The sequence below is a fragment of the Aquarana catesbeiana genome, linkage group LG05 (assembly GCF_042186555.1).
Source record: "Aquarana catesbeiana isolate 2022-GZ linkage group LG05, ASM4218655v1, whole genome shotgun sequence".
Classification (NCBI taxonomy): Eukaryota; Metazoa; Chordata; class Amphibia; order Anura; family Ranidae; genus Aquarana; species Aquarana catesbeiana.
Genome location: NC_133328.1, coordinates 603420502 through 603434136, shown reverse-complemented (window position 1 = coordinate 603434136; position 13635 = coordinate 603420502).

The following is a 13635-nucleotide window of genomic DNA, read 5'->3' as shown; positions in this document are numbered from 1 at the left end:
CCCCATCAACTTGTCCTGCAGGTCTGTGTGGACCTATTTCTGTCATAAACTGGTTAAACAGGGTCAGAGTCATTTTGTGTCTGCATAGATCCTCCCCATCCTGCCAGGTCGCTTCATGTGTATTCATTAACTGTGTCACAAATCTACAAAAAGCAGCTGGCTTTGCTACCGGGTCTGGGGCGCTCTGTATTAAGGCCATAAGGGTGTCTGCCGACCATGGTGCCCAAGTCCTTATTTGCATTCTACGAGTGACAGTAGGTGGGGCATTTGGATGGGCTGCTTGTCCAAATTCTGGATTGTTTACCTGAACAATGCGTGTATCAGTGCGTACGGGAGCTACAGTTTCTGGATGAGGTTTTTGTGCCCCACAATGCACACATTCTGCTGCCCATTCTGGGTTTTGTGCTCCACAATCCTGACAAACCCATCCTCTCCCCTCAAGTACCGGATATATCTTGTGTGGTTTGCGTTCTACGTCAGTGTATGGGGGTGGGATGGCTGAGCTGGGAGCCTCGACATTTTTTGTTCTTCTATCTTTCATATCCCAACCATCACAATCTGGATTATACTTCCACCCCTCTTCTTTCGCTCTATTTGAGACCTTAATTAAGCATTGAACCTGACGCATCCATTGCTTCTCTAACACCTCTCCTTGTCTGTCCCTTTTTATTTCACTCCATACATCCGGGTCTAAGCCCGCTGCTCCTTTCACCTTAAATTTACGAAGGACATCCTTTAAGTCCTGTGCTTCGGTTTTCTCATAAATGTTCTTAATTATCTGTGGCACCGTATAGTGCGCCACAATTCCCTGACGGGGTTTTGTGTTCCTCTGGCCCATTCTAACAGTCCTGCCTAGGTAGCGCGTGGGACACTTAGTGTACAATATAATGCGGCTACAACATATACAAGAATGAATAATTACTTTATATGCTAGCCCAATAACAAACCAGCTAAGTTACACTAGTTCCTCGTTGCCTTCCTCCTAGGGTGCTAGAATACTAGAAACCTCTTCCGGAATGAGATTTCTGAAATCGAATTACTTTATATGCTAGCCCAATAATAAATAATTACTTTATATGCTAGCCCAATAACAAACCAGAATGCGGCTACAACATATACAAAAATGCGGCTACAACATATACAAGCATTCCTTTAAGTGGCCAGGTATCCGACTAGATCTCCGGACTTTTGGAGATCTTATTCCCTCCCCGTATCTGGGATCCCTCACATGCACTCTTATCCCTGCTTTATGGAGCAGACAGGGCTTATACTCTCAACCCGTCTATGGTTTATGAGTTAGATGTGAGGTTAAGCATAAGCGTCAGACCCCCAAGCTCACAAGCCCTCAAGTTCCCAATCATGTGAGGTAAGGCGCATTCCGTTGCTTAGTTCGGCAATCCCCTTCTAACTCATACCATCCTTGACAAGGCTCATTCACTTTCTCAACAAGACAGACAAGACAGACACAGACAACAAAACAAACAAATAATTCCAGCAATATAAACTAAAATATGCAGTAATTCTAGACTCACCACTACAGAGGCTGGTGTTTTAAAACCAGGAGAACCGTAACTGACAGAACGGATAGGCACAAATCAGGGGAGCACAGAATATAAGAAAAATAAAGCTTTTTCTTACCTGGCCAGGTTTTTTTGATCTGTGGTTCCCGGAATGCCTGTCCTTTCGTTCCGTCAGCGTAGCTCAGCCACCTCTTGTAGCAACTTGGTGGGTCCCTGTTCAGGCGCCAAATGTTAGGATCAACTTTTAAATAAGTTGCTTTAAGTTTATATTGCTTTGTCAAATTATTGCTTCTATAGGAATTAAGACACAGAGTCAGGTATGTCTGTATCAAAGTTCTGAGCATAATGGGCTCCTGTCTTTACTCTTTCAAAGGCCTTTTATAGGCAATTATACAAACAATAGCATTAGCACAACCCCCACAAAGGGCAAGGGTAAACAACAACAGGAGTCACCTGGGCTACGAACACAAGCTTCAACACCATGGCAATACAGTTACAAGAAAACAAAAGCAGCTTCAACTGAGTTCAACAGCCAAAAGTTACATTCATAACAGATTTACACGTAGGCATTATATTAAGTGAGAACTCTAAATTAAATCCCTGACCTTATCACAGCCCTGTGTAGAAAGTGCAGTGGTCAGGAGTATTTAATATACAGCTGAGGGTACAGAGTGCAGTGTTTAGGCGTATGTCATATAACAACCCAACAAGGCTTAGTGGTCAGGATCATGCCATATACAGCCCAGCGCACAAAGGGCAGTAGTCAGAAACATGTCATATGCAGCATCGAGTATAGAGTGCAGTTGTCAGGAACATGCCATATACAGCACGCAGTGACCAGGAGAATGTCATATACAGCCAAGTGTACAGAGTGCAGTGGTCAAGAGAATGTCATATACAGCCCAGGGTACATTGGGCAGTGGCTAGGAGCATGTCATATAGTGTTGGGAGTACGGAAAGCAGTGGTCAGGATTATACAGCCCACTGTCCCCCAACCCCCCCCCCCCCTTTTTTTTGCAGGCGCTCTCTCTGCACCTTGTAGCCAGTGATGTGTATTCTGTGGGCAGGGCTAAAAGTCCATCTGCCCATGCAGCCAATTGGGTTACTTATCTCCTCTCTTTCAGCCAAGCTTTCAATTAATGGCCCGGGGAAGGCCAATTAATGGCCCGAAGATTGCCATCAGCCTGCGCCTTGGACAGACACTCTGAGTGGTTTTACACTCACAAATCCCCCACTTATCTATGCCCCTACTAGCACCTATTATCTCTTCACATTCAGTTGCATGTCAGATCCCTGTTCCATCTCCAGGGTCACCACAGTCTTGAGCCACACACTTCTTGCTTTTTCTGGTATGTGATCTGCTAAACTAGCTGCATACATTACAGTCTGAATGCACAGTATCTGCAAAATCTCCTTTATGTTTACCAACAACTATGCAGTGTGTGACCCTACCCAAATAATACATTCAATTTCTATCCAATCAGGTGAGCTGTTTTGCTGCATTTTTTTTTATCTAAAGGGGATTGTAAAATTGTGTGCGAACAGCTTATAGGTAGGATATACCACTAATTACTGCAAGGACCTATCCGATTAAACATAAATTGAAAACTTATTGTCTTTATTTTGTTAGCTGCCAAAAGGCTTATTCCATTGTGCTGGCTGTCCAACGCACCTCCTTCATGGTCCAGATTTCTGCACCTGGTGGCTGAGACCCGGAGGATGGAGTTATTAACGGCTTCTGTACACGATTCCATTCCCCAATTTAATAAAGTTTGGGAAACTTGGTTATCTATTGGAATATGGGACACCTGTGCCAACCACCACATCCTAAATTGCATTAACATTACATTATTTTTGTTCCTATTCCCTCTTCCCTTCCCCATTTCTATATATACCAATTGATGCCTTATTGGATTTCTATTGCTTATTTTATACCCTGCATAAAAAACCTTTGTCTTTTATATCTTAAAGCGGGGGTCCACCTATCTATCGTTTTTTTTTTTTTGAGTTCATTCACAAACTTTTCTTCTCAGCATTGCATACTCACATATTGTGTGTAATATCTCCGCCTGTGTCAGATTTCGTCAGGAAGAATAACTTATATTATTCACTGCAAGCGCTTTCCATCTTCATTGTGGGCATTTGAAGCCCACAAGCATTTATTTCCTGGATGTGGTGAATGCTGTGCTCCCAGCATTCACCGCTCGTTCCCGCACATGCTCAGTGGCATCCTGGGAAGCCTGAGACTAGCTCCCAGGAGTCTGGGAGAGGCTAGAAACACGCCTACTCCCAGGGGAGGAGAACCAGGAAGTGCAAAGAAGAATAGAAAAATAAAAGGTAATTACTGCGATTTAAATTTTTTTAAACGGCATGTCAGCATCTAGGCAAGGAAGAGAATACATACAGATATTGTTCAAAATTTGGGTGGAACCCCGCTTTAATGACTGCTCTCTGGTTTTGGATTCTAATATCTACCTATGAGTTGTTTATTTTATATAATTTTGATAAGCGATACAGTTCACCCCTGTGCCCTGTATCTGTGGACACTGTTTACCTGTATTTACTTTTTCTACATTGTCTCCTTTTTTTCATTGTGTTTGTTAACATTACATTTTCATTACTGGTACATTGTGCATTACAAGTTTATATATGTCTTTTTTATAACCCAATAAAAATACAATTTTGAAAAAAACTTATTGTTTTTTTGTTTACAGACTATTTTTATTAGCTACAAAAGAGTGGTACAAAAAGTGTTATCATATGTCAATAAAAATGCATTACAAAAGCTTTACTAGTAAAGATAATTATGTTAATGTATACAGTAGGTGAGTAGATTGCTATGATTGGTTAACATGCTAACATGACCAGGGTAGTCCAAATGTCCCCCTATTGTTATCACTGTTATCCATTTATACTCCAACCTATTTCTTACCCACCTAAAATGATGAGACCACAGCTTTACTTGTGGAGTAAAATGACTATAACAACCTTTTATTAAACAATCCAAATAAATAACTCCAATCTAATATATATATATATATATATATATATATATATATATATATATATATATATATATATATATATATATATATATATATAAAATATATATAACATCATTAACACAACTTGTTAACCCCAGTCTGACGGTCTCTGACGGCGACCCACATTCCACCACATATACCACCAATGCACTGCGAGACCTTTTCCAACCTGATCGGCCTCCAGCTGTAACCGCTTGGAGACAACCCCCTTCCCGCAGTGCAACCATTACAGTATTCCATCAACCTTTTGCTGGAATACACCAGAGGGGCACATACTACTGATGAGCCCCCATCACCTCCGTTTACTGCCACCGTAAGAGACTAACAGAAAACACAGCCACTGCCCAGAAGGGCCCACCCACGCTGTCATGATGACCTTCTTCGCTCCTCCTGAAATCAAGAAAACACACACACAAACAAATACAGTGGAACCTCGGTTTACGAGCATAATCCGTTCCAGGAGTATGCTCGTAATCCAAAGTACTCGCATATCAAAGCGAGTTTCCCCATTGAAGTCATTGGAAACTAAAATAATTTGTTCCGCATTGACTTCAATGGCATGCAATAGCGCATGCGGCCAGAGGTGGGGGGGCGCTGGAGAGCCTTGGAAACGGCCGAAAAGGCCTGAGGACACCTCGGCTGACCTCGACAAACCTCGGAAAGACTCCATTCCCAAGGTTTACCAAGGTCAGCCGAGCTGTCCCCGGGCCTTTCCGCACATTTCCGAACGGCGGCGATCAGCGCCGCTCGGCTCTGGCGCCCCCCCACCTCAGGCCAAACACGGTATTGCACACGCTTTGGCCTGAATCGTGCTAGTTTTGCGAGACAACACTTGCAAACCGAGTTACGATTTTTAAAAATACAGTGCTCATATTGCGAAACGCTCGTTAACCTCGTTACTCGCAATCCGAGGTTCCACTGTACACCAAACATATAGGGAGGGAGGGTGGGAAAAACTGCCTCCTCCTTCCACTTCTTCTTCACACTGCCCAGCCTAGCTTTGCCTCTCCCTTAAATATATAGCCACTCCCCCCAAACTAAACTTCTCTTTTACCCTCCCCTTTCTACACTCCCATTACTTCTTTTCCACATTAGTTACATAGTTACATAGTAGGTGAGTTTGAAAAAAGACACAAGTCCATCAAGTCCAACCTATGTGTGTGATTATGTGTCAGTATTACATTGTATATCCCTGTATGTTGCGGTCATTCAGGTGATTATCTAATAGTTTCTTGAAGCTATCAATGCTTCCCGCTGAGACCACCGCCTGTGGAAGGGAATTCCACATCCTTGCCGCTCTTACAGTAAAGAACCCTCTACGTAGTTTAAGGTTAAACATCTTTTCTTCTAATTTTAATGAGTGGCCACAAGTCTTGTTAAACTCTCTTCTGCAAAAAAAGTTTTATCCCTATTGTGGGGTCACCAGTACGGTATTTGTATATTGAAATCATATCCCCTCTCAAGCGTCTCTTCTCCAGAGAGAATAAGTTCAGTGCTCACAACCTTTCCTCATAACCAAGATCCTCCAGACCCTTCATTAGCTTTGTTTCCCTTCTTTGTACTCGCTCCATTTCCAGTACATCCTTCCTGAGGACTGGTGCCCAGAACTGGACAGCATACTCCAGGTGCAGCCGGACCAGAGCCTTGTAGAGCGGGAGAATTATCGTTTTATCTCTGGAGTTGATCCTCTTTTTAATGCATGCCAATATTCTGTTTGCTTTGTTAGCAGCAGCTTGGCATTGCATGCCATTGCTGAGCCTATCATCTACTTGGACCCCCGGGTCCTTTTCCATCCTAGATTCCCCCAGAGGTTCTCCCCCCAGTGTATAGATTGCATTCATATTTTTGCCACCCAAATACATTATTTTACATTTTTCTACATTGAACCTCATTTGCCATGTAGTCGCCCACCCCATTAATTTGTTTAGGTCTTTTTGCAAGGTTTCCACATCCTGCGGATAAGTTATTGCCCTGCTTAGCTTAGTATCGTCTGCAAATACAGAGATCAAACTGTTTATCCCATCCTCCAGATCGTTTATCAACAAATTAAATAGGATTGGTCCCAGCACAGAACCCCCGGGGAACCCCACTACCCACCCCTGACCATTCTGAGTACTCCCCATTTATCACCACCCTCTGAACTCGCCCTTGTAGCCAGTTTTCAATCCATGTACTCACCCTATGGTCCATGCCAACGCACCTTATTTTGTACAGTAAACGTTTATGGGGAACTGTGTCAAATGCTTTTGCAAAATCCAGATACACCACGTCTACAGGCCTTCCTTTATCTAGATGGCAACTCACCTCATCATAGAAGGTTAATAGATTGGTTTGGCAAGAACGATTCTTCATGAATCCATGCTGATTACTGCTAATGATACCATTCTTATTACTAAAATCTTGTATATAGTCCCTTATCATCCCCTCCAAGAGTTTACATACTATTGATGTTAGGCTAACTGGTCTGTAATTCCCAGGGATGTATTTTGGGCCCTTTTTAAATATTGGTGCTACATTGGCTTTTCTCCAATCAGCTGGTACCATTCCAGTTAGTAGACTGTCAGTAAAAATTAGGAACAATGGTCTGGCAATTACTTGACTGAGTTCCCTAAGTACCCTCAGGTGTAAGCCATCTGGTCCCCTGTGATTTATTAATGTTAAGTTTCCCAAGTCTAATTTTAATTCTGTCCTTAACCATGGAGGTGCTTCCTGTGTTGTGTCATGAGGATAAACACTGCAGTTTTGGTTACTGAAGCCCCCCGATTCACTTGTGAAGACTGAGGAGAAGAATAAATTCAATACCTTCGCCATCTCCCCATTCTTTGTAACCAGATGTCCTTCCTCATTCTTTATGGGGCCAATATGGTCTGTCCTCCCTTTTTTACTGTTTACATACTTAAAGAATTTCTTGGGATTTTTTTTGCTCTCCTCCGCTGTGTCTTTCATGTTCTATTTTAGCTGTCCTAATTGCACCCTTACATTTCTTGTTGCATTCTTTATAAAGTCTGAATGCTGAGGATGATCCCTCAACCTTGTATTTTTTGAAGGCCTTCTCTTTTGCTTTTATATGCATTTTTACATTGGAGTTAAGCCATCCAGGACTTTTGTTTGCTCTTTTAAATTTATTACCCAATGGGATACATTGGCTAATGCCCTTATTTAATATGCTCTTAAAGCAAACCCATCTCTCCTCCGTATTCTTTGTTCCTAATATTTTATCCCAATTTATGCCTTTTAGCAAGGTTTGTAGTTTAGGGAAGTTGGCTCTTTTGAAATTCAGTGTCTTTGTATTCCCTTTATGTTTCCTATTTGTGTGATTTATACTGAAACTAATTGACCTGTGATCGCTGTTACCTAAATTGCCCCGTATTTCCACATCCGTGATCAGGTCTGTATTGTTGGTAATCAGTAGATCCAGTAATGTTTTATTTCTAGTTGGTGCGTCTACCATCTGACCCATAAAATTGTCCTGCAAGACATTAAGGAACTGGCGAGCCTTAAATGAATGCGCGGTTCCCTCCGCCCAGTCTATGTCTGGATAATTAAAATCCCCCATTATGATAACACTTCCCATCCTTGCTGCTAATCCAAATTGTGATAGGAGATCTGTCTCCACTTCCTCCCTCAGGTTAGGGGGCCTATAGCATACTCCTAGTATTATTTTCCCCTTAGCTTCATCCCTTTGGGGCTCTACCCATAAGGATTCCACCTCCTCTCTAGCTCCCTCAGTGATGTCATCTCTCACATTCACTTGTACATTATTCTTGATATATAAGCATACCCCTCCCACATAGTTTAGACCTGTCGCATATTGTCCTCGTATTGGGTGTTTTGAGATTGCAACTAGGACTTGCTACTATACTCACCTTGTGTTTTTGTGCTTTGGTTAACCTACCACTAATGCCCCCAATACTACCCTTCAGAATATCTTCCGTGCTGGCTATCTCTGCCTCTGGACCCTCCCCCCCATCGCCTAGTTTAAAAACCCCTCTAACTTTTTGGCCATCTTCATTCCCAGCACATTAACCCCTTATGTGTCTCCCTTAGACACACTGTCATGCTGGCCCTACACTATCACTCCTTTCAGTCTCTTCCGTTCCGGGCCTCACTATAGTGTCAATGAAATAAAAAAACAACTTTTATTCTTCAATGATCTCTAATGGAAAGTGTTATTTATTCAGGGTTTAAGAAGTTTTTAGAATGTGTTGTTGGTAAAATGTAATTAATCAACTTCAAAGTAACATGTAGTTTGCCCATGCATGACAGAAAAGTTTTCTAAAGCCATTTTTCTAACTTTTAGAAAGAACATGAAAGGGTTGAAGTAGAACTCCAGACTAAACTAACAGATCATTAGACTACCTCCACCTCCTTACTCAAAACACTGTTTGGCAATAATTTTTTTTATCAAACTTTAAATAAAAGCCTATTTGAATTCCAATGGGGGGGGGGGTTGAAGCATGTGATTAGAGCCAGAGACTCTAATAGGCTTAAAAAAAAGGGTGGGCTCAGGGCGCAGAGCACTGCAAACTGAGCCCACCCAGTTGTGTGACAATAGCGAATAAATATTTGCTATTTTCACACTGATTCTCTTCCTGGCCAATCAGGAAGCGGGTCAACCTGTTTCCCAATTGGCCGAAAGAAGATGTGTTCTGATTGCCCGCAGGGGAAGGGGAAACCGCCTGTGATGCCCACCACCTGTCCCCCCAGTGAAGCGCTGCCCTCCATAGATAGGGTAAGTGCTCGGGACTCGACCGACCGAATCGGGTGGGTTTTGCGGGTTACCCGACTGACCGGGGTGGCTTTGGGTGAACTGTTTGCGCCCCCCAAAAAAAAAAAAAATAACAAGAGGGGAAGTTCCAACCCCCAAGACAAGCCCTGGCAGCATACAGATACATACAGGCATTTCCTGGTACTTCCCAGTCTCTCAAGACAGGAACTCTCTCTTGTTCTCTCTATGTTCCAAGTTAAATGAGCAAAGGCCAATTGGTGTCAATCCAACATCCACCTATTTTTTTATCACAGGATATGTAAGCATTTCCCTTTTCTCCATTGCCTTTTGCCTTCCTTCTTTGTTCAGCTATCTGCATGGCCTCATTAAATAGCCACTTTGCTTTCTTGCATTTCTTCTTCTTTGGGATAGTTTTTATTGCTGCGTCTTGTACGATGTTACACACTTCCATCCGCAGTTCCTTAGGCACTCTGTCTATCAGATCTAATCCTTTAAACCTGTTCGTCACCTCCACTGAGTATTCACAAGGGATTTGATTTAGATCATACCTGATCTGGTGTTTACCTCTTCAATTTAAGCCTGGATTTTGCCAGAAGAAGCTCATGGTCTTGTTTTGACTGACTGTATAGAGCTTCTCCATCTTTCTCCAGCTCCATCTATATTAGCCTTTGTCCTGCTTCATTTTGTACTCCAAGGCCATATTCACCTGTTATTCCGGATATATTTTGACTTCCTATTTTAGCATTCCAATCTCCCATTATGAGAAGGATATCTTTTTTTGGAGTTAGTTCTAAAATTTGTTGTAGATCTTCATAAAAGTGGTCAACATCAGCTTCTTCAGCATTAGAGGTTGGTGCATAAACTTGGATTACTGTAATGTTGAGTGGTTTGCCTTGGATACGGACTGAGATCATCCTGGCGTTTTTGGGATTGTACTCCAGTACTGTTTTCCTCACTCTTTTGTTGACTGAGGGCTACACCATTTCTTCTGAGAGATTCTTGAACATTAAGAAAACAAAGAACATGGCAACCGGGCCCATCATCCTTGGCAAATAGAAGGAGAAGAAATGGAAACAGTGACAGATTTTATCTTCCTAGGCTCCAAGATCACGGCAGACGGTGACTGTAGCCATGAAATTAAGAGACTCTTGCTTCTTGGGTAGAAAGCAATGGCAAACCTAGACAACATTATAAAAAGTAGAGACATCACCCTATGGATAAAGTGCCATATAGTCAAAGCTATGGTATTCCCAGTAGTAACCTATGGTTGTGAAAGTTTGACCATAAGGAAGGCTGAACGCCGAAGAATTTATGCTTTTGAACTATGGTGTTGGAAAAGACTCTTAAAAGTCCCTTGGACGGCAAGAAGATCAAACCAGTCAATCCTGAAGGAAATCAACCCTGAATATTCACTGGAAGGACAGATCCTGGAGCTGAAACTCAAATACTTTGGCCACTTAATGCGAAGAGAGGACTCATTGTAAAAGACCCTGATGCTGGGAAACATGGAAGGAAAAAGGAGAAGAGGATGACAGAAAACAAGATGGATAGATAGCATAATCGAAACAATGAAAATCAAAATAACCAAGCCCTGGGAGGCAGTGAAGGACAGAAAAACCTGGTGCACTATGGTCTATGAGGTCATAAAGAGTTGGACATGACTAAACAACTGAACAACAACAATGTAAGCATTGGATCATGGGCTATATAAAGAAGTGATTGAAAGATCAAGAACGACACTCCCCTCACAATCTGCTTAGGTAAGTTAAATCCTTTAAATGGGATCTGCTTAAAACCCTTGTTAGATTTTTATTGGTGTCTCCCCATTGTAGAGTTCCACCCTCTCTATATGTCCTGGTGACTATTGTCGCTGGGATTGAAATCAAAGGGAAATCCAAACACTTGAGTTGTCATCATAACAAGAATAGAATGGAAGTCTTCCAATGTAGACACTTGTTGCTGTAACAACTGTCCAACAGGGGATTTCCCTCTATTTCCTTTCTTGTCTACAGGGCAAGCTTCCCAATAGGCTGAAAAAAAATTGATAGGGATTTAGACCCATCCCAGGATTAACAATTCTGAGACAAATTTTCAACCCAAACCAGTATGGAGCCAGTCCTTTTGACTCTTACGATTCATAAAATGAAACATTTTTTTATCAACAAAAAAGCAGAGCACAAGGCCTGTTTACTACTTAGAGGAGGTGTAGCGTTTGAAGTGAAAAGTTGACATTTGTAAACGAAATACCTTGGATTTGGTAGGCTCTAGGGCTAGACCATATATTTTATACTTCATGCCGTCCTTTGTACATTAAATTATGACCCTTTTGTACAAGCTATGCCTATTGCATTATATAATATTTTTGTAAAAATAAGTGAGGAGAATTCCAAGCTTAGACAGCTGTCCTTGGTACAGGTGTCCCATTTGAAGATTTTTACTCACCTCTAGTTTTGGGGACTCTAAAATTCTGTATTTCTATTTTCTATCTTGGTGACAATAGTGACCAGTACAAATAGAGGGAATCTCCCCAATGGGGAGACAGACAGCAATCAAAATTTGACAGAGGCTTTAACTCTTTTCCTCTCTATCCAAAAAAGGTTTTGCCTAAAGGTACACTGGAGCAGACCAAAAGAGAGAAAATAAAAAAGGTAATTGTTAGGGTTTTCATACATTTTAAAGCTGAAAAGCAAGAAATCTAAAAATACAAACTTGCAGCTTTAAGATCCTCTGGCATCATCAAGACGGATACAGGGACCATAATCCTGCATTGCGTAAGGATGCTGAGGAACAGTCCACCACCAGAGCATGGGGGAGGGCCATCTTCCAGGAGAGCAGAGAATCAAGTAAGTAAAACTGCTTTTCCCATCTCCTAGACATAAACGAGCAGCATTTTTAGGTTTCTTAGTGCTGGATTTTAACTGCCCCCTGCCAAGCCTACTGTTGGTGACTGAGCAGGAGCTCTTCCATCCTTAGTGAACAACATATGACCTCCTCCCAGTCACTCACCTTGTGTGTGCCTTATGTACCATGCTACAGCACGGTCTGTCACCCGCTGGCAAATGACAGAGCACTACACCAGGCCGGTGCCGGTACCATGTAACCAATCACAGTGGTCACATGACAGTTGTACACAATTGATGGCTTTCATTCATAGCCATTCATTGTGTACTATTGTGTTCTTTGTGATTGTGATCGCTGTAATTGGTCACATGGTAAAGACAGGGCCAATCACAGTGCATCTGTAAGATGTGATAGCTGTGGCCAACCACAGCTTCACAATAGTACAGAATGAGTGAATGAATGTCATTCATAAAAATGAATGCTTTTAACAGTGATCATCACTGTTTTAAGCAATCATAGTGTGTAGAAATAAAAATCCTGATCACTTCCTCAGAGTAGTACACTGTCACTATGATAACACTACACTGCTCTGGTCACAGTATGTGAAAAAAAAATCATAAAAAATGAAAAATAAATTGTAAAAAAATGTTATTAAACCACCTCAATCCTGGGCAATTTCACCCCCTTCCTTCCAATTTTCAGCTGTCAGTGCTCTCACACTTTCAATGACAATTACTCAGTCATGCTACACTGTACTCAAATGAAATGTTTATCATTTTGTTCACACAAATAGAGCTTTCTTTTGGTGGTATTTATTCACCACTGGGTTTTTTATTTTTTGCGATTTAATCGAAAAAGAGCGAAAATTTTGGGAAAAAAAACAATATTTTCTACTTTCTGTTTGTTTTAAAAGAAATCCAATAAAATCAAATTTCGTCATAAATTTGTGCCAGAATGTATTCTGCTACATGTCTTTGGGTTTGTGTGAAAGTTATAGAGTCTACAAGCTATGCTGCGTATCATTGAAATGGATCGATCCTGATGTACTGACGGCCTATCTCATTTCTTGAGGCCCTGAAATGTCAGGACAGTACAAATACCCCCCAAATGACCCCTTTTTGTAAAGATGACAGTCCAAGGTATTTAGTAAGAGGCATAGTGAGTTTTTTGAAGTTACAATTTTTTGCCCACAATATTTGAAAATGAAAATGAAGTTTTTATTTTTTATTTTCTTCTACAAAATTGTCATATTAACAAGTTATTTCTCACACATGGCATAGATAAACTTGCAAATACACCCCAGCATGGCCACATACAGAGGCCCAACATGCAGGGAGCACCATCAGGCGTTCTAGGAGCGTAAATTACACATTTAGTTTCCTCACTACCTATCACATTTTTAAAGGCCCTGGAGCACCAGGACAATAGAAACACCCACAAAATGACCCCATTTTAGAAAGCAAACCCCCCAACGTATAATCTATGAGGCATAATGAGTCTT